Here is a 13730-nt window from a genome sequence, read left to right on the forward strand (position 1 = left end):
CGCACACACCCGAAGAGGGACCACACAGCACACTCATGGTCAGTGGCGATAGGTGGTAGGATTTGCAAAAGAAAAAAGTATGACTTTTCATGCAAATAACATTTGTCATCTGAAATGTGCCCTTCCTCTTCCTTTCCATGTTTTATAATCAGCAGGACGTTTTTAGGGCCCTTTGTTATGATTTCTGCAGGTTCTTGAGGGTCATTTGGGGATTCAACCCACACCTCAGCACTGAGATTTTTATCTTCTGCGCCACAGCTTCCCTTTCCTTGCACTGTCAGAAGGGCTGGGGCAGACTCCTTCTTTACCAAACCTCCATTCACTGCACCTTTGACAAGTTGGGCCATTCTGTCTCCAATTTGCATGAATGAATCAGATTATTTTCTAGTTATCAGCATAATTTTGATTTCTCCTTGGTAATCTGCAGCAATCACTCACCCTAAAACCTGATCAATTTGCCATATCTGTCCTGGTAACTTTCCTCTCCCCAACTGATCTTTGACTGTTTGTGTGACAGATTTCTCTTGTGCGTGCTGCACAGTGTTTATCAAATCTAGGGGAATGTGCATCCCTCTCATCTCTGTCCACCTGTAAGTGGCTTTTTCTCCCAGCTGTCCACATTTCTAGTGAACCCACTTAGCCATCCCCACTAAGTCAGAATTCTGGGTGCACACTTCAGACTCTGAATTCTTCTCATTAACATCTGCAAGGGAATTGAACAAGGTACAAGCCATGTGGAAAACCAAACGGCTAAACCATTGGCAGTGAACCAAGAATCAGTGTAAAAATGACACATCTCAAACAGCTCTTGCTTTAAAGTCCGACACACATTGTACAACGCTGTTCCTTCTCCTGTGCTAGAAAACAACTTTTCAGTCAATGAATCATTAGTCAAACAAACATGCTTTTTATCCTCAGGGGACACGAACTCAAATGGTGCACTCAATTTCACTGGTGACTCTTTGACCTGTGGTACTCTCTGCACCCTCTCATCATCCTGAAAAGGGGCTTGTGGCACCTGTTCATGTAGGGCTGCAGTGACTCTAGCCCTGTCTTGCAGGGGCACTCTTTTCTTCCCCTGTTCCTGATTTACATGTAAATCAGTGTTTCTCTCTTGCACTGCGCAGAAACCTAACGTCTGCATTATTTCATTTGCCAAATCACAAGCGCGCAGCTACTTATATTTTTTCCTAGTGACTTTATGCCAAAGTGTTAAGATTTCACTCAGATGAGGGCTATACTGTTTCCAAAAATCAAACAAGCTAATGAAACTTGGTGTCTCTTGCTTAGTGCAAACAGTAAGAAACTCTAAAATCTTTCGTTTTACTTGTGCCAGTAACTGCACATTTTGCGATGGTACCTCGTAAATCACATTCTGAGCTCTGTTCTCCGTGTTATCAGTTAAGGAATGCACTTAAACTGCCAAAAGACCGGGCTCACACGGAGGCTCAGACTGGCTCACAGCTGTCTTAACCCCCTCATTACTGGAATGAGAAAAGCCAGATTCTTCTAAAACAGCAGTTTTATAGCTTTCAGCATTATCTTGCATTAATGTGTTCTGGCTAATTTGCTCACGTAAATTCTTATTTTCATATTCTAACTGCTTACATCTCTCCTGCATTTTTCTGTAAGCAGATAAAAGTATCCAAACCCTTCTGTCAAGAACAAATGAACATCATTGCTTTCAAAAGGCACATTTTCTAAATATGCTTTATCACAGCAAGAAAACATATTTCTCACAGCACCATCAGGCAGTTTAACTTCACATGCATTTTCAAACATGGTCTGCCGTGCTTCTGTAATTCTCTAAACAACAAAAAACAATTACACTTTTAAATTGTGCACGTAGAAATCTCCAATTTGACTCTCAAAACTGCCGACTGCGCCATAATGTTCTGCTTTCCTACTTACCCCCTATCGGAGCTTACAGAACCTCTCTGGAATGCACTTCTGAGTTCAAAGAAGACATTTATTGTTGTTAATTCTCCTCCACCCGGAAGTTCTTGAGAGTCGAAATTAGTAGATTTCAAGCACACGTTTAAAAGTAGTTGCAGCAATGAAAGCAAAATATATCACAGTACTTCTCAGTTGCAATGTATACAGCAAATATATAACATAACTGCAAAGCAAAGCATAAAAGTCAAATTCATCACCATATGGGCAAGGTGGTAGGGCCTAACTCAGCTTCATCTTTCGGGGGTCTGCAAGTTGATGACTCCGGCCAACTACGAGAAAGAGATTTTCTACCCAAACGGGAGACTGGCAACTGACGTCTAGCTCCGGCCCGAAGTCAAGCAGATTTGAATCTAACTCACTGTAGACCAGAGTCACCCTTAAAAGCAAACTCAGTGTGAGATCCGAACAACCTTGGAGAGTGGCCAGTTCTCCTGAGCCATTCTGCTCTCAGACTGGATTGCGAGGTAAACACAAAATCTACGTGCTCTTATCAGCTAAGGTCTGGTGTGAAGAAAACAGCTTGGTCCATCTTGTGGAAAAACACAGCTTGGAAAAACACAGACATCTCTGCAATATCTCAACTGCAATGTCTAACTCCACGTTAAAGCCAATAGGCAGCTAACTTAAATATCAAATGTAATGTCTAATGTCATGTCAAAGCCAATAGGCAGCTAACCTAAATATCAAATGTAATGTCTAATATCATGTCAAAGCCAATAGGCAGCTAAACTGAATACAGAATGTAATGTCTAATGTCATGTCAAAGCCAATAGGCAGCTAAGCTGCTAATGTCATGTCAAAGCCAATAGGCAGCTAAACTAAATACAGAAAGTAATGGCTCATGCCATGTCAAAGCCAATGGGCTGCCAAACAGAATACAGAAAGTAATGGCTAATGCCACCAATAGGCAGCTGAGATGAATACAAAATGTAATGGCTAATGCCATGTCAAAGCCAATAGGCGGCTAAACTGAATACAGAATGTAATGGCTAACTCCATCTTAAAGCCAATAGGCATCTAAACTGAACAAAACATATAGCGGGTCATTCCGACCCTGGCGGTCGGTGGCCGCCAGGGCCACCGACCACGGGAGCACCGCCAACAGGCTGGCGGTGCTCCTACGAGCATTCTGACCGCGGCGGTTTAGCCGCGGTCAGACGCGGAAAGCCAGCGGTCTCCCGCTGACTTTCCGCCGCTCGTAGGAATCCTCCATGGCTGCGGAGCGCGCTCCGCAGCCATGGAGGATTCCGACTCCCCCTCCCGCCATCCAGTTCCTGGCGGTTCTCCCGCCGGGAACCGGATGGCGGGAGGGGGAGTCGCGGGGCCCCTGGGGGCCCCTGCCGTGCCCATGCCTATGGCATGGGCACGGCAGGGGCCCCCGTAAGAGGGCCCCTAAAAGTATTTCAGTGTCTGCAAAGCAGACACTGAAATACGCGACGGGTGCAACTGCACCCGTCGCACCTTCCCACTCCGCCGGCTCTATTACGAGCCGGCGTCATCGTGGGAAGGGAGTTTTCCCCTGGGCTGGCGGGCGGTCTTGCGAAGACCGCCCGCCAGCCCAGGGGAAAACTCGGAATACCCTCCGCGGTCTTTCGACCGCGGAGCGGTATTTCGGAGGGGGGAAGTCTGGCGGGCGGCCTCCGCCGCCCGTCAGACTCAGAATTAGGCCCATAATGTGCTACTGATGAACATTGAGCAACTAATATGCACAGTGGTGAAACAGAAAGTCATTGGTCAAACACAATTAATAGCATCATAGTGAGGTACCATTTTTAGTGGGAGACGTGGGGGAACGCTGGGTGGAAGTAAATGTGTGGCTCCTCTCAGATTGCAGAACTTTCTGTCACCGAAATGTGAGGAAAAAGTGTTTTTTTAGGAAAATGTTGAGGTTTGCAAAGGATTCGGGGTAGCAGAACCTGGTGAGAGCCCCACAAGTCACCCCATCTTGGATTCCCGTAGGTGTCTAGTTTTAAAAAATGCACAAGTTTGGTAGGTTTCCCTAGGTGTCGGCTGAGCTAGAGGCCAAAATCCACAGCTAGGCACTTTGAAAAAAACAGCTCCCTTTTCTTTGGGAAAATATGATGTGTCCATGTTGTGTTTTGGGGCATTTCCTGTCACTGGCACTAGGCCTACCCACTCATGTGAGGTACCATTTTTATCGGGAGACTTGGGGAAACGCTGGGGGGAAGGACATTTGTGGCTTCTCTCAGATTCCAGAACTTTCTGTCACCGAAATGTGAGGAAAAAGTGTTTTTTGGGCCAAATTTTGAGGTTTCCAAAGGATTTTGGGTAACAGAACCTGGCGAAAGCCCCACAAGTAACCCCATCTTGGATTCCCCTGGTGTCTAGTTTTAAAAAAAATGCACAGGTTTGGTAGGTTTCCCTAGGTGTCGATTGAGCTAGAGGCCATAATCCACATCTAGGTACTTTGCAAAAAAATGCTCTGTTTTCTTTGGGAAATTGTGATGTGTCCAGGTTGTGTTTTGGGGCATTTCCTGTCGTGGGCGCTAGGCCTACCCACACAACTGAGGTACCATTTTTATCGGGAGACTTGGGGGAACACTGGGTGGAAGTAAACGTGTGGCTCCTCTCAGAATCCAGAACTTTCTGTCACCGAAATGTGAGGAAAAAGTGCTTTTTTTAGGCAAATTGTGAGGTTTGCAAAGGATTTTGGGTAGCAAAACCTGGTGAGAGCCACACAAGTCACCCCATCTTGGATTCCCCTAGGTGTCTAGTTTTAAAGAAATGTGCAAGTTTGGTAGGTTTCCCTAGGTGCCGGTTGAGCTAGAGGCCATAATCCACATCTAAGTACTTTTCAAAAAAACAGCTGTTTTCTTTGGGAAATTGTGATGTGTCCAGGTTGTGTTTTGGGGCATTTCCTGTCGTGGGTGCTAGGCCTACCCACACAACTGAGGTACCATTGTTATCGGGAGACTTGGGGGAACGGTGGGGGAAAGATAATTTGTGGCTGCTCTCAGATTCCAGAACTTTCTGTCACCGAAATGTGAGGAAAAAGTGTTTTTTGGCCAAAATTTTGAGGTTTGCAAAGGATTTTGAGTAACAGAACCTGGTGAGAGCCCCACAAGTGACTCCATCTTGGAAACCCCTAGGTGTCTATGCTTTACAAATATGCGCAAGTTTGGTAGGTTTCCCTAGGTACCGGTTGAGCTAGAGGCCATAATCCACATCTAGGTACTTTGCAAAAAACAGCTCTGTTTTCTTTGGGAAAATGTGATGTGTCCAGGTTCTGTTTTGGGGCATTTCCTGTCACGGGCACTAGACCTACCCACACAAGTGAGGTACCATTTTTATCTGGAGACTTGGGGGAACTCTGGGGGGGGAGATAATTTGTGGCTCCTCTCAGATTCCAGAACTTTCTGTCACCGAAATGTGAGGAAAAAGTGTTTTTTTAGGCAAATTTTGAGGTTTGCAAAGGATTTTGGGTAACAGAACCTGGTGGGAGCCTCACAAGTCACCCCATCTAGGATTCCCCTAGGTGTTTAGTTTAGAAAAAATGCGCAGGTTTGGTAGGTTTCCCTAGGTGCCGGTTGAGTTAGAGGCCATATTCCACATCTAGGTACTTTGCAAAAAACAGCTCTGTTATCTTTGGGAAATTGTGATGTGTCCAGGTTGTGTTTTGGGGCATTTCCTGCCGCGGGCGCTAGGCCTACCCACACAAGTGAGGTACCGTTTTTATCGGGAGACTTGGGGGAACGCTGGGGGAAGGACATTTGTGCCTGCTCTCAGATTACAGAACTTTCTGTCACCGAAATGTGAGGAAAAAGTGTTTTTTGGGCCAAATTTTGAGGTTTCCAAAGGATTTTGGGTAGCAGAACCTGGTGAAAGCCCCACAAGTCACACCATCTTGGATTCCCCTAGGACTCTAGTTTTACAAATATGCGCAGGTTTGGTAGGTTGCCCTAGGGTACCGGTTGAGCTAGAGGCCATAATCCACATCTAGGAACTTTGCAAAAAACATCTCTGTTTTCTTTGGGAAACTGTGATGTGTCCAGGTGGTGTTTTGGGGCATTTCCTGTCACGGGCGCTAGACCTACCCACACAAGTGATGTACCATTTTTATTGGGAGACTTGGGGGGACGCTGGGTGGAAGTAAATGTGTGGCTCCTCTCAGATTCCAGAACTTTCTGTCACCGAAATTTGAGGAAAAAGTGTTTTTTTAGGCAAATTCTGAGGTTTGCAAAGTATTCTGGGTAGCAGAACATGGTGAGAGCCCCACAGGTCACTCCATCTTGGATTCCCCTAGGTGTCTAGTTTTCAAAAATGCACATGTTTGGTAGGTTTCCCAAGGTGCCGGCTGAGCTAGAGGCCAAAATCCACAGCTAAGTTCTTTGCAAAAAACACCTCTGTTTTCCTTGGAAAAATGTGATGTGTCCAGGTTGTGTTTTGGGGCATTTCCTGTTGTGGGCGCTAGGCCTACCAACACAAGTGAGGTACCATTTTTATCGAGAGACTTAGGGGAACGCTGGGTGGAAGAATATTCGTGGCTCCTCTCAGAGTCCAGAATGTTATATACCCGAAATGTGTGGAAAAAGTTTTTTTTTTGGCCACATTTTGAGGTTTGCAAAGGATTCTGGGTAACAAAACCTGGTGAGAGCCCCACAAGTCACCCCATCTAGGATTCCCCTAGGTGTCTAGTTGTTAAAAAAAATGCGCAGGTTTGGTAGGTTTCCTTAGGTGCCGGTTGAGCTAGAGGCCATAATCCACATCTAGGTACTTTACAAAAAACAGCTCTGTTTTCTTTGGGAAAATGTGATGTGTCCTGGTTGTGTTTTGGGGCATTTCCTGTCGCGGGCGCTAGGCCTACCCACACAAGTGAGGTATCATTTTTATTGGGAGACTTGGGGGAACGCTGGGTGGAAGTAAATGTGTGGCTCCTCATACATTCCAGAACTTTCTGTCACCGAAATGTGAGGAAAAAGTGTTTTTTGTTCCAAATTTTGAGGTTTGCAAAGGATTTTGGGTAACAGAACCTGGTGAGAGCCCCACAAGTCACCCCATCTTAGATTCCCCTAGGTGTATAGTTTTTAAAAAATGAGCAGGTTTGGTAGGTTTCCCTAGGTGCCGGTTGAGCTAGAGGCCATAATCCACATCTAGGTACTTTGCAAAAAACAGCTCTGTTTTCTTTGTGAAAATGTGATTTGTCCAGGTAGTGTTTTGGGGCATTTCCTATCGCGGGCGCATGGCCTATCCACACAAGTGAGGTACCATTTTTACTGGGAGACTTGGGGGAACGCTGGGTGGAAGTTAATGTGTGGCTCCTCTCAGATTCCAGAACTTTCTGTCACCGAAATGTGAGGAAAAAGTGTTTTTTTAGGCAAATTTTGAGGTTTGCAAAGGATTCTGGGTAGCAGAATATGGCAAGAGCCCCACAAGACACCCCATCTTGGATTGCCCTAGGTGTCTAGTTTTAAAGAAATGTGCAGGTTTGGTAGGTTTCCCTAGGTGCCGGTTGAGCTAGAGGCCATATTCCACATCTAGGTACTTTGCAAAAAACAGCTCTGTTTTCTTTGGGAAAATGTGATGTGTCCAGGTTGTGTTTTGGGGCATTTCCTGTCGTGGGCGCTAGACATACCCACACAAGTGTGGTACCATTTTTATCTGGAGACTTGGGAGAACTCTGGGGGGGGAGATAATTTGTGGCACCTCTCAGATTCCAGAACTTTCTGTCACCGAAATGTGAGGAAAAAGTGTTTTTTAGGCAAATTTTGAGGTTTGCAAAGGATTTTGGGTAACAGAACCTGGTGAGAGCCTCACAAGTCACCCCATCTAGGATTCCCCTAGGTGTTTAGTTTTAAAAAAATGCGCAGGTTTGGTAGGTTTCCCTAGGTGCCGGTTGAGCTAGAGGCCATATTCCACATCTAGGTACTTTGCAAAAACCAGCTCTGTTATCTTTGGGAAATTGTGATGTGTCCAGGTTGTGTTTTGGGGCATTTCCTGCCGCGGGCGCTAGGCCTACCCACACAAGTGAGGTACCGTTTTTATTGGGAGACTTGGGGGAACGCTGGGTGGAAGTAAATGTGTGCCTCCTCTCAGATTCCAGAACTTTCTGTCACCGAAATTTGAGGAAAACGTGTTTTCTTAGGCACAGTTTGAGGTTTGCAAAGGATTCTGGGTATCAGAACCTGGGGAGAGCCCCACAAGTCACCTCATCATTGATTCCCATAGGTGTCTAGTTTTAAAAAATGCACAGGTTTGGTCGGTTTCCCTAGGTGTCGGCTCAGCTAGAGGCCAAAATCCACAGCTAGGCACTTTGCAAAAAAAAGCTCTGTTTTTTTGGGGGGGAAAATGTGATGTGTCCATGTTGTGTTTTGGGGCATTTCTGTCGCGGGCACTAGGCCTACCCTCACAAGTGAGGTACCATTTTTATTGGGAGACCTGGTGGAAACGCTGGGTGGAAGTAAATGTGTGGTTCCTCTCAGATTTCAGAAGTTTCTGTCACCGAAATCTGTGGAAAAAGTGTTTTTTTAGGCAAATTTTGAGGTTTGCAAAGGGTTCTGGGTAGCAGAACATGGTGAGAGCCCCACAAGGCACCCCATCTTGGATTCCCCTAGTGTAGGAAAGTACCATCTTGCCTGGCATGTTACCCCCATTTTTCACTGTATATATGTTGTTTTAGTTGTATGTGTCACTGGGACCCTGGTAACCCAGGGCCCCAGTGCTCATAAGTGTGCCTGAATGTGTTACCTGTGTAGTGACTAACTGTCTCACTGAGGCTCTGCTAATCAGAACCTCAGTGGTTATGCTCTCTCATTTCTTTCTAAATTGTCACTAACAGGCTAGTGACCAATTTTACCAATTTACATTGGCTTACTGGAACACCCTTATAATTCCCTAGTATATGGTACTGAGGTACCCAGGGTATTGGGGTTCCAGGAGATCCCTATGGGCTGCAGCATTTCTTTTGCCACCCATAGGGAGCTCTGACAATTCTTACACAGGCCTGCCACTGCAGCCTGAGTGAAATAACGTCCACGTTATTTCACAGCCATTTTACACTGCACTTAAGTAACTTATAAGTCACCTATATGTCTAACCTTTACCTGGTAAAGGTTAGGTGCAAAGTTACTTAGTGTGAGGGCACCCTGGCACTAGCCAAGGTGCACCCACATTGTTCAGAGCCAATTCACTGAACTTTGTGAGTGCGGGGACACCATTACACGCGTGCACTACATATAGGTCACTACCTATATGTAGCTTCACCATGGTAACTCCGAATATGGCCATGTAACATGTCTATGATCATGGAATTGCCCCCTCTATGCCATCCTGGCATTGTTGGTACAATTCCATGATCCCAGTGGTCTGTAGCACAGACCCTGGTACTGCCAGACTGCCCTTCCTGGGGTTTCACTGCAGCTGCTGCTGCTGCCAACCCCTCAGACAGGCAGCTGCCCTCCTGGGGTCCAGCCAGGCCTGGCCCAGGATGGCAGAACAAAGAACTTCCTCTGAGAGAGGGTGTGACACCCTCTCCCTTTGGAAAATGGTGTGAAGGCAGGGGAGGAGTAGCCTCCCCCAGCCTCTGGAAATGCTTTGTTGGGCACAGATGTGCCCAATTCTGCATAAGCCAGTCTACACCGGTTCAGAGACCCCTTAGCCCCTGCTCTGGCGCGAAACTGGACAAAGGAAAGGGGAGTGACCACTCCCCTGACCTGCACCTCCCCTGGGAGGTGTCCAGAGCTCCTCCAGTGTGCTCCAGACCTCTGCCATCTTGGAAACAGAGGTGCTGCTGGCACACTGGACTGCTCTGAGTGGCCAGTGCCACCAGGTGACGTCAGAGACTCCTTGTGATAGGCTCCTTCAGGTGTTAGTAGCCTTTCCTCTCTCCTAGGTAGCCAAACCCTCTTTTCTGGCTATTTAGGGTCTCTGTCTCTGGGGAAACTTTAGATAACGAATGCATGAGCTCAGCCGAGTTCCTCTGCATCTCCCTCTTCACCTTTTGATTAGGAATCGACCGCTGACCGCGCTGGAAGCCTGCAAACCTGCAACATAGTAGCAAAGACGACTACTGCAACTCTGTAACGCTGATCCTGCCGCCTTCTCGACTGTTTTCCTGCTTGTGCATGCTGTGGGGGTAGTCTGCCTCCTCTCTGCACCAGAAGCTCCGAAGAAATCTCCCGTGGGTCGACGGAATCTTCCCCCTGCAACCGCAGGCACCAAAAAGCTGCATTACCGGTCCCTTGGGTCTCCTCTCAGCACGACGAGCGAGGTCCCTCGAATCCAGCGACACCGTCCAAGTGACCCCCACAGTCCAGTGACTCTTCAGCCCAAGTTTGGTGGAGGTAAGTCCTTGCCTCACCTCGCTGGGCTGCATTGCTGGGAACCGCGACTTTGCAAGCTACTCCGGCCCCTGTGCACTTCCGGCGGAAATCCTTCGTGCACAGCCAAGCCTGGGTCCACGGCACTCTAACCTGCATTGCACGACTTTCTAAGTTGGTCTCCGGCGACGTGGGACCCCTTTGTGCAACTTCGGCGAGCACCGTTTCACGCATCCTCGTAGTGCCTGTTTCTGGCACTTCTCCGGGTGCTACCTGCTTCTGTGAGGGCTCCTTGTCTTGCTCGACGTCCCCTCTCTCTGCAGGTCCAATTTGCGACCTCCTGGTCCCTCCTGGGCCCCAGCAGCGTCCAAAAACGCCAAACGCACGATTTGCGTGTAGCAAGGCTTGTTGGCGTCCATCCGGCGGGAAAACACTTCTGCACGACTCTCCAAGGTGTGGGGGCTCCATCCTCCAAAGGGGAAGTCTCTAGCCCTTGTCGTTCCTGCAGTATTCACAGTTCTTCAGCCTAGTAAGAGCTTCTTTGCACCAACCGCTGGCATTTCTTGGGCATCTGCCCATCTCCGAGTTGCTTGTGACTTTTGGACTTGGTCCCCTTGTTCCACAGGTACCCTCAGTCAGGAATCCATCGTTGTTGCATTGCTGATTTGTGTTTTCCTTGCATTTTCCCTCTAACACGACTATTTTGTCCTTAGGGGAACTTTAGTGCACTTTGCACTCACTTTTCAGGGTCTTGGGGAGGGTTATTTTTCTAACTCTCACTATTTTCTAATAGTCCCAGCGACCCTCTACAAGGTCACATAGGTTTGGGGTCCATTCGTGGTTCGCATTCCACTTTTGGAGTATATGGTTTGTGTTGCCCCTATCCCTATGTTTCCCCATTGCATCCTATTGTAACTATACATTGTTTGCACTGTTTTCTAAGACTATACTGCATATTTTTGCTATTGTGTATATATATCTTGTGTATATTTCCTATCCTCTCACTGAGGGTACACTCTAAGATACTTTGGCATATTGTCATAAAAATAAAGTACCTTTATTTTTAGTATAACTGTGTATTGTGTTTTCTTATGATATTGTGCATATGACACTAAGTGGTACTGTAGTAGCTTCACACGTCTCCTAGTTCAGCCTAAGCTGCTCTGCTAAGCTACCATTATCTATCAGCCTAAGCTGCTAGACACCCTATACACTAATAAGGGATAACTGGGCCTGGTGCAAGGTGCAAGTACCCCTTGGTACTCACTACAAGCCAGTCCAGCCTCCTACACCTAGGTGACTAGTTTTAAAAAAATGTGCAGGTTTGGTAAGTTTCCTTAGGCGCGGGTTGAGCTAGAGGCCATAATCCACATCTAGGTAATCTGCAAAAAACAGCTCTGTTTTCTTTGTTTTGGGGCATTTCCTGTTGTGGGCGCTAGGCCTACCCAAACAAGTGAGGTTCCATTTTTATCGGGAGACTTGGGGAACACTGGTGGGAAAGAAATTTGTGGCTCCTCTCAGATTCCAGAACTTTCTGTCACCGAAATGTGAGGAAAAAGTGTTTTTTGGCCCACATTCTGAGGTTTGAAAAGGATTTTGGGTAACAGAACCTGGTGAGAGCCCCACAAGTCACCCCATCTTGGATTCCCCTAGGTGTCTAGTTTTAAACAAATGCGCAGGTTTGGATGGTTTCCCTAGGTGCCTGTTGAGCTAGAGGCCATAATCCACATCTAGGTACTTTGCAAAAAACAGCTCTGTTTTCTTTGGGAAAATGTGATGTGTCCAGGTTGTGTTTTGCTGCATTTCCTGTTGCGGGTGCTAGGCCTACCCACACAAGTGAGGTACCATTTTTATTGGGAGACTTGGGGGAACGCTGGGTAGAAGTAAATGTGTGGCTCCTCTCAGATTCCAGGACTTTCTGTCACCGAAATGTGAGGAAAAAGTATTTTTTTAGGCAAATTTTGAGGTTTGCAAAGAATTCTGGGTAGCAGAACCTGGTGAGAGCCCCATAAGTCACCCCATCTTGGATTCCCGGAGCTGTCTAGTTGTAAAAAATGCACATGTTTCGTAGGTTTCCCTAGGTGTCGGCTGAGCTAGAGGCCATAATCCACATCTAGGTACTTTACAAAACACAGCTCTGTTTTCTTTGAAAAATGTGATGTGTCCAAGTTGTGTTTTGGGGCATTTCCTGTCGTGGGCGCTATGCCTACCCACACAAGTGAGGTACCATTTTTATCGTGAGACTTGTGGGAATGCTGGGGGAAGGAAATTGGTGGCTCCTCTCAGATTCCAGAACTTTCTGTCTACGAAATGTGAGGAAAAGTGTTTTTTGGTCCACATTTTGAGGTTTGCAAAGGATTTTGTGTAACAGAACCTGGTGAGAGCCCCACAAGTCACCCCATCTTGGATTCCCCTAGGTGTCTAGTTTTAAAGAAATGCGCAGGTTTGGTAGGTTTCCCTGGGTGCCGGTTATGCTACAGGCCATAATCCACATCTAGGTACTTTGCAAAAAACAGCTCTGTTTTCTTTGGGCAATTGTGATGTGTCCATGTTGTATTTTGGGGCATTTCCTGTCACGGGCACTAAGCCTACCCACTCATGTGCAGTACCATTTTTATCGGGAGACTTGGGGGAACGCAGGTGGAAGGACATTTGTGGCTGCTCTCTGATTACAGAACTTTCTGTCACCGAAATGTGAGGAAAAAGTGTTTTTTGGGCCAAATTTTGAGGTTTGCAAAGGATTTTGGGTAGCAGAACCTGGTGAAAGCCCCACAAGTCACCCCATATTGGATTCCCCTAGGTGTCTAGTTTTAAAGAAATGCACAGGTTTCATAGGTTTCCCTAGGTGTCCTTTGAGCTAGAGGCCATAATCCACATCTAGGTACTTTGCAAAAAAACAGCTCTGTTTTCTTTGGGAAAATGTGATGTGTCCATGTTGTATTTTGGGGCATTTCCTGTCGTGGGTGCTAGGCCTACCCACACAAGTGAAGTACCATTTTTATCGAGAGACTTGGGGGAACGCCGCTGGGTGGGAGAATATTTGTGGCTCCTCAGAGTCCAGAATGTTGTATCACCGATATGTGTGGAAAAAGTGTTTTTTTGGCCAAATTTTGAGGTTTGCAAAGGATTCTGGGTAACAAAACCTGGTGAGAGCCCCACAAGTCACCCCATCTTGGATTCCCCTAGGTGTCAGTTTTAAAAAAAAATGCGCAGGTTTGGTAGGTTTCCTTAGGTGCCGGTTGAGCTAGAGGCCATAATCCACATCTAGGTACTTTACAAAAAACAGCTCTGTTTTCTTTTGAAAAATGTGATGTGTCCAGGTTGTGTTTTGGGGCATTTCCTGTCGTGGGCGCTACGCCTACCCACACAAGTGAGGTACCATTTTTATCGTGAGACTTGTGGGAATGCTGGGGGAAGGAAATTGGTGGCTCCTCTCAGATTCCAGAACTTTCTGTCTACGAAATGTGAGGAAAAGTGTTTTTTGGCCCACATTTTGAG

This window comes from Pleurodeles waltl, chromosome 4_2, assembly GCF_031143425.1.
Source record: "Pleurodeles waltl isolate 20211129_DDA chromosome 4_2, aPleWal1.hap1.20221129, whole genome shotgun sequence".
NCBI lineage: Eukaryota > Metazoa > Chordata > Amphibia > Caudata > Salamandridae > Pleurodeles > Pleurodeles waltl.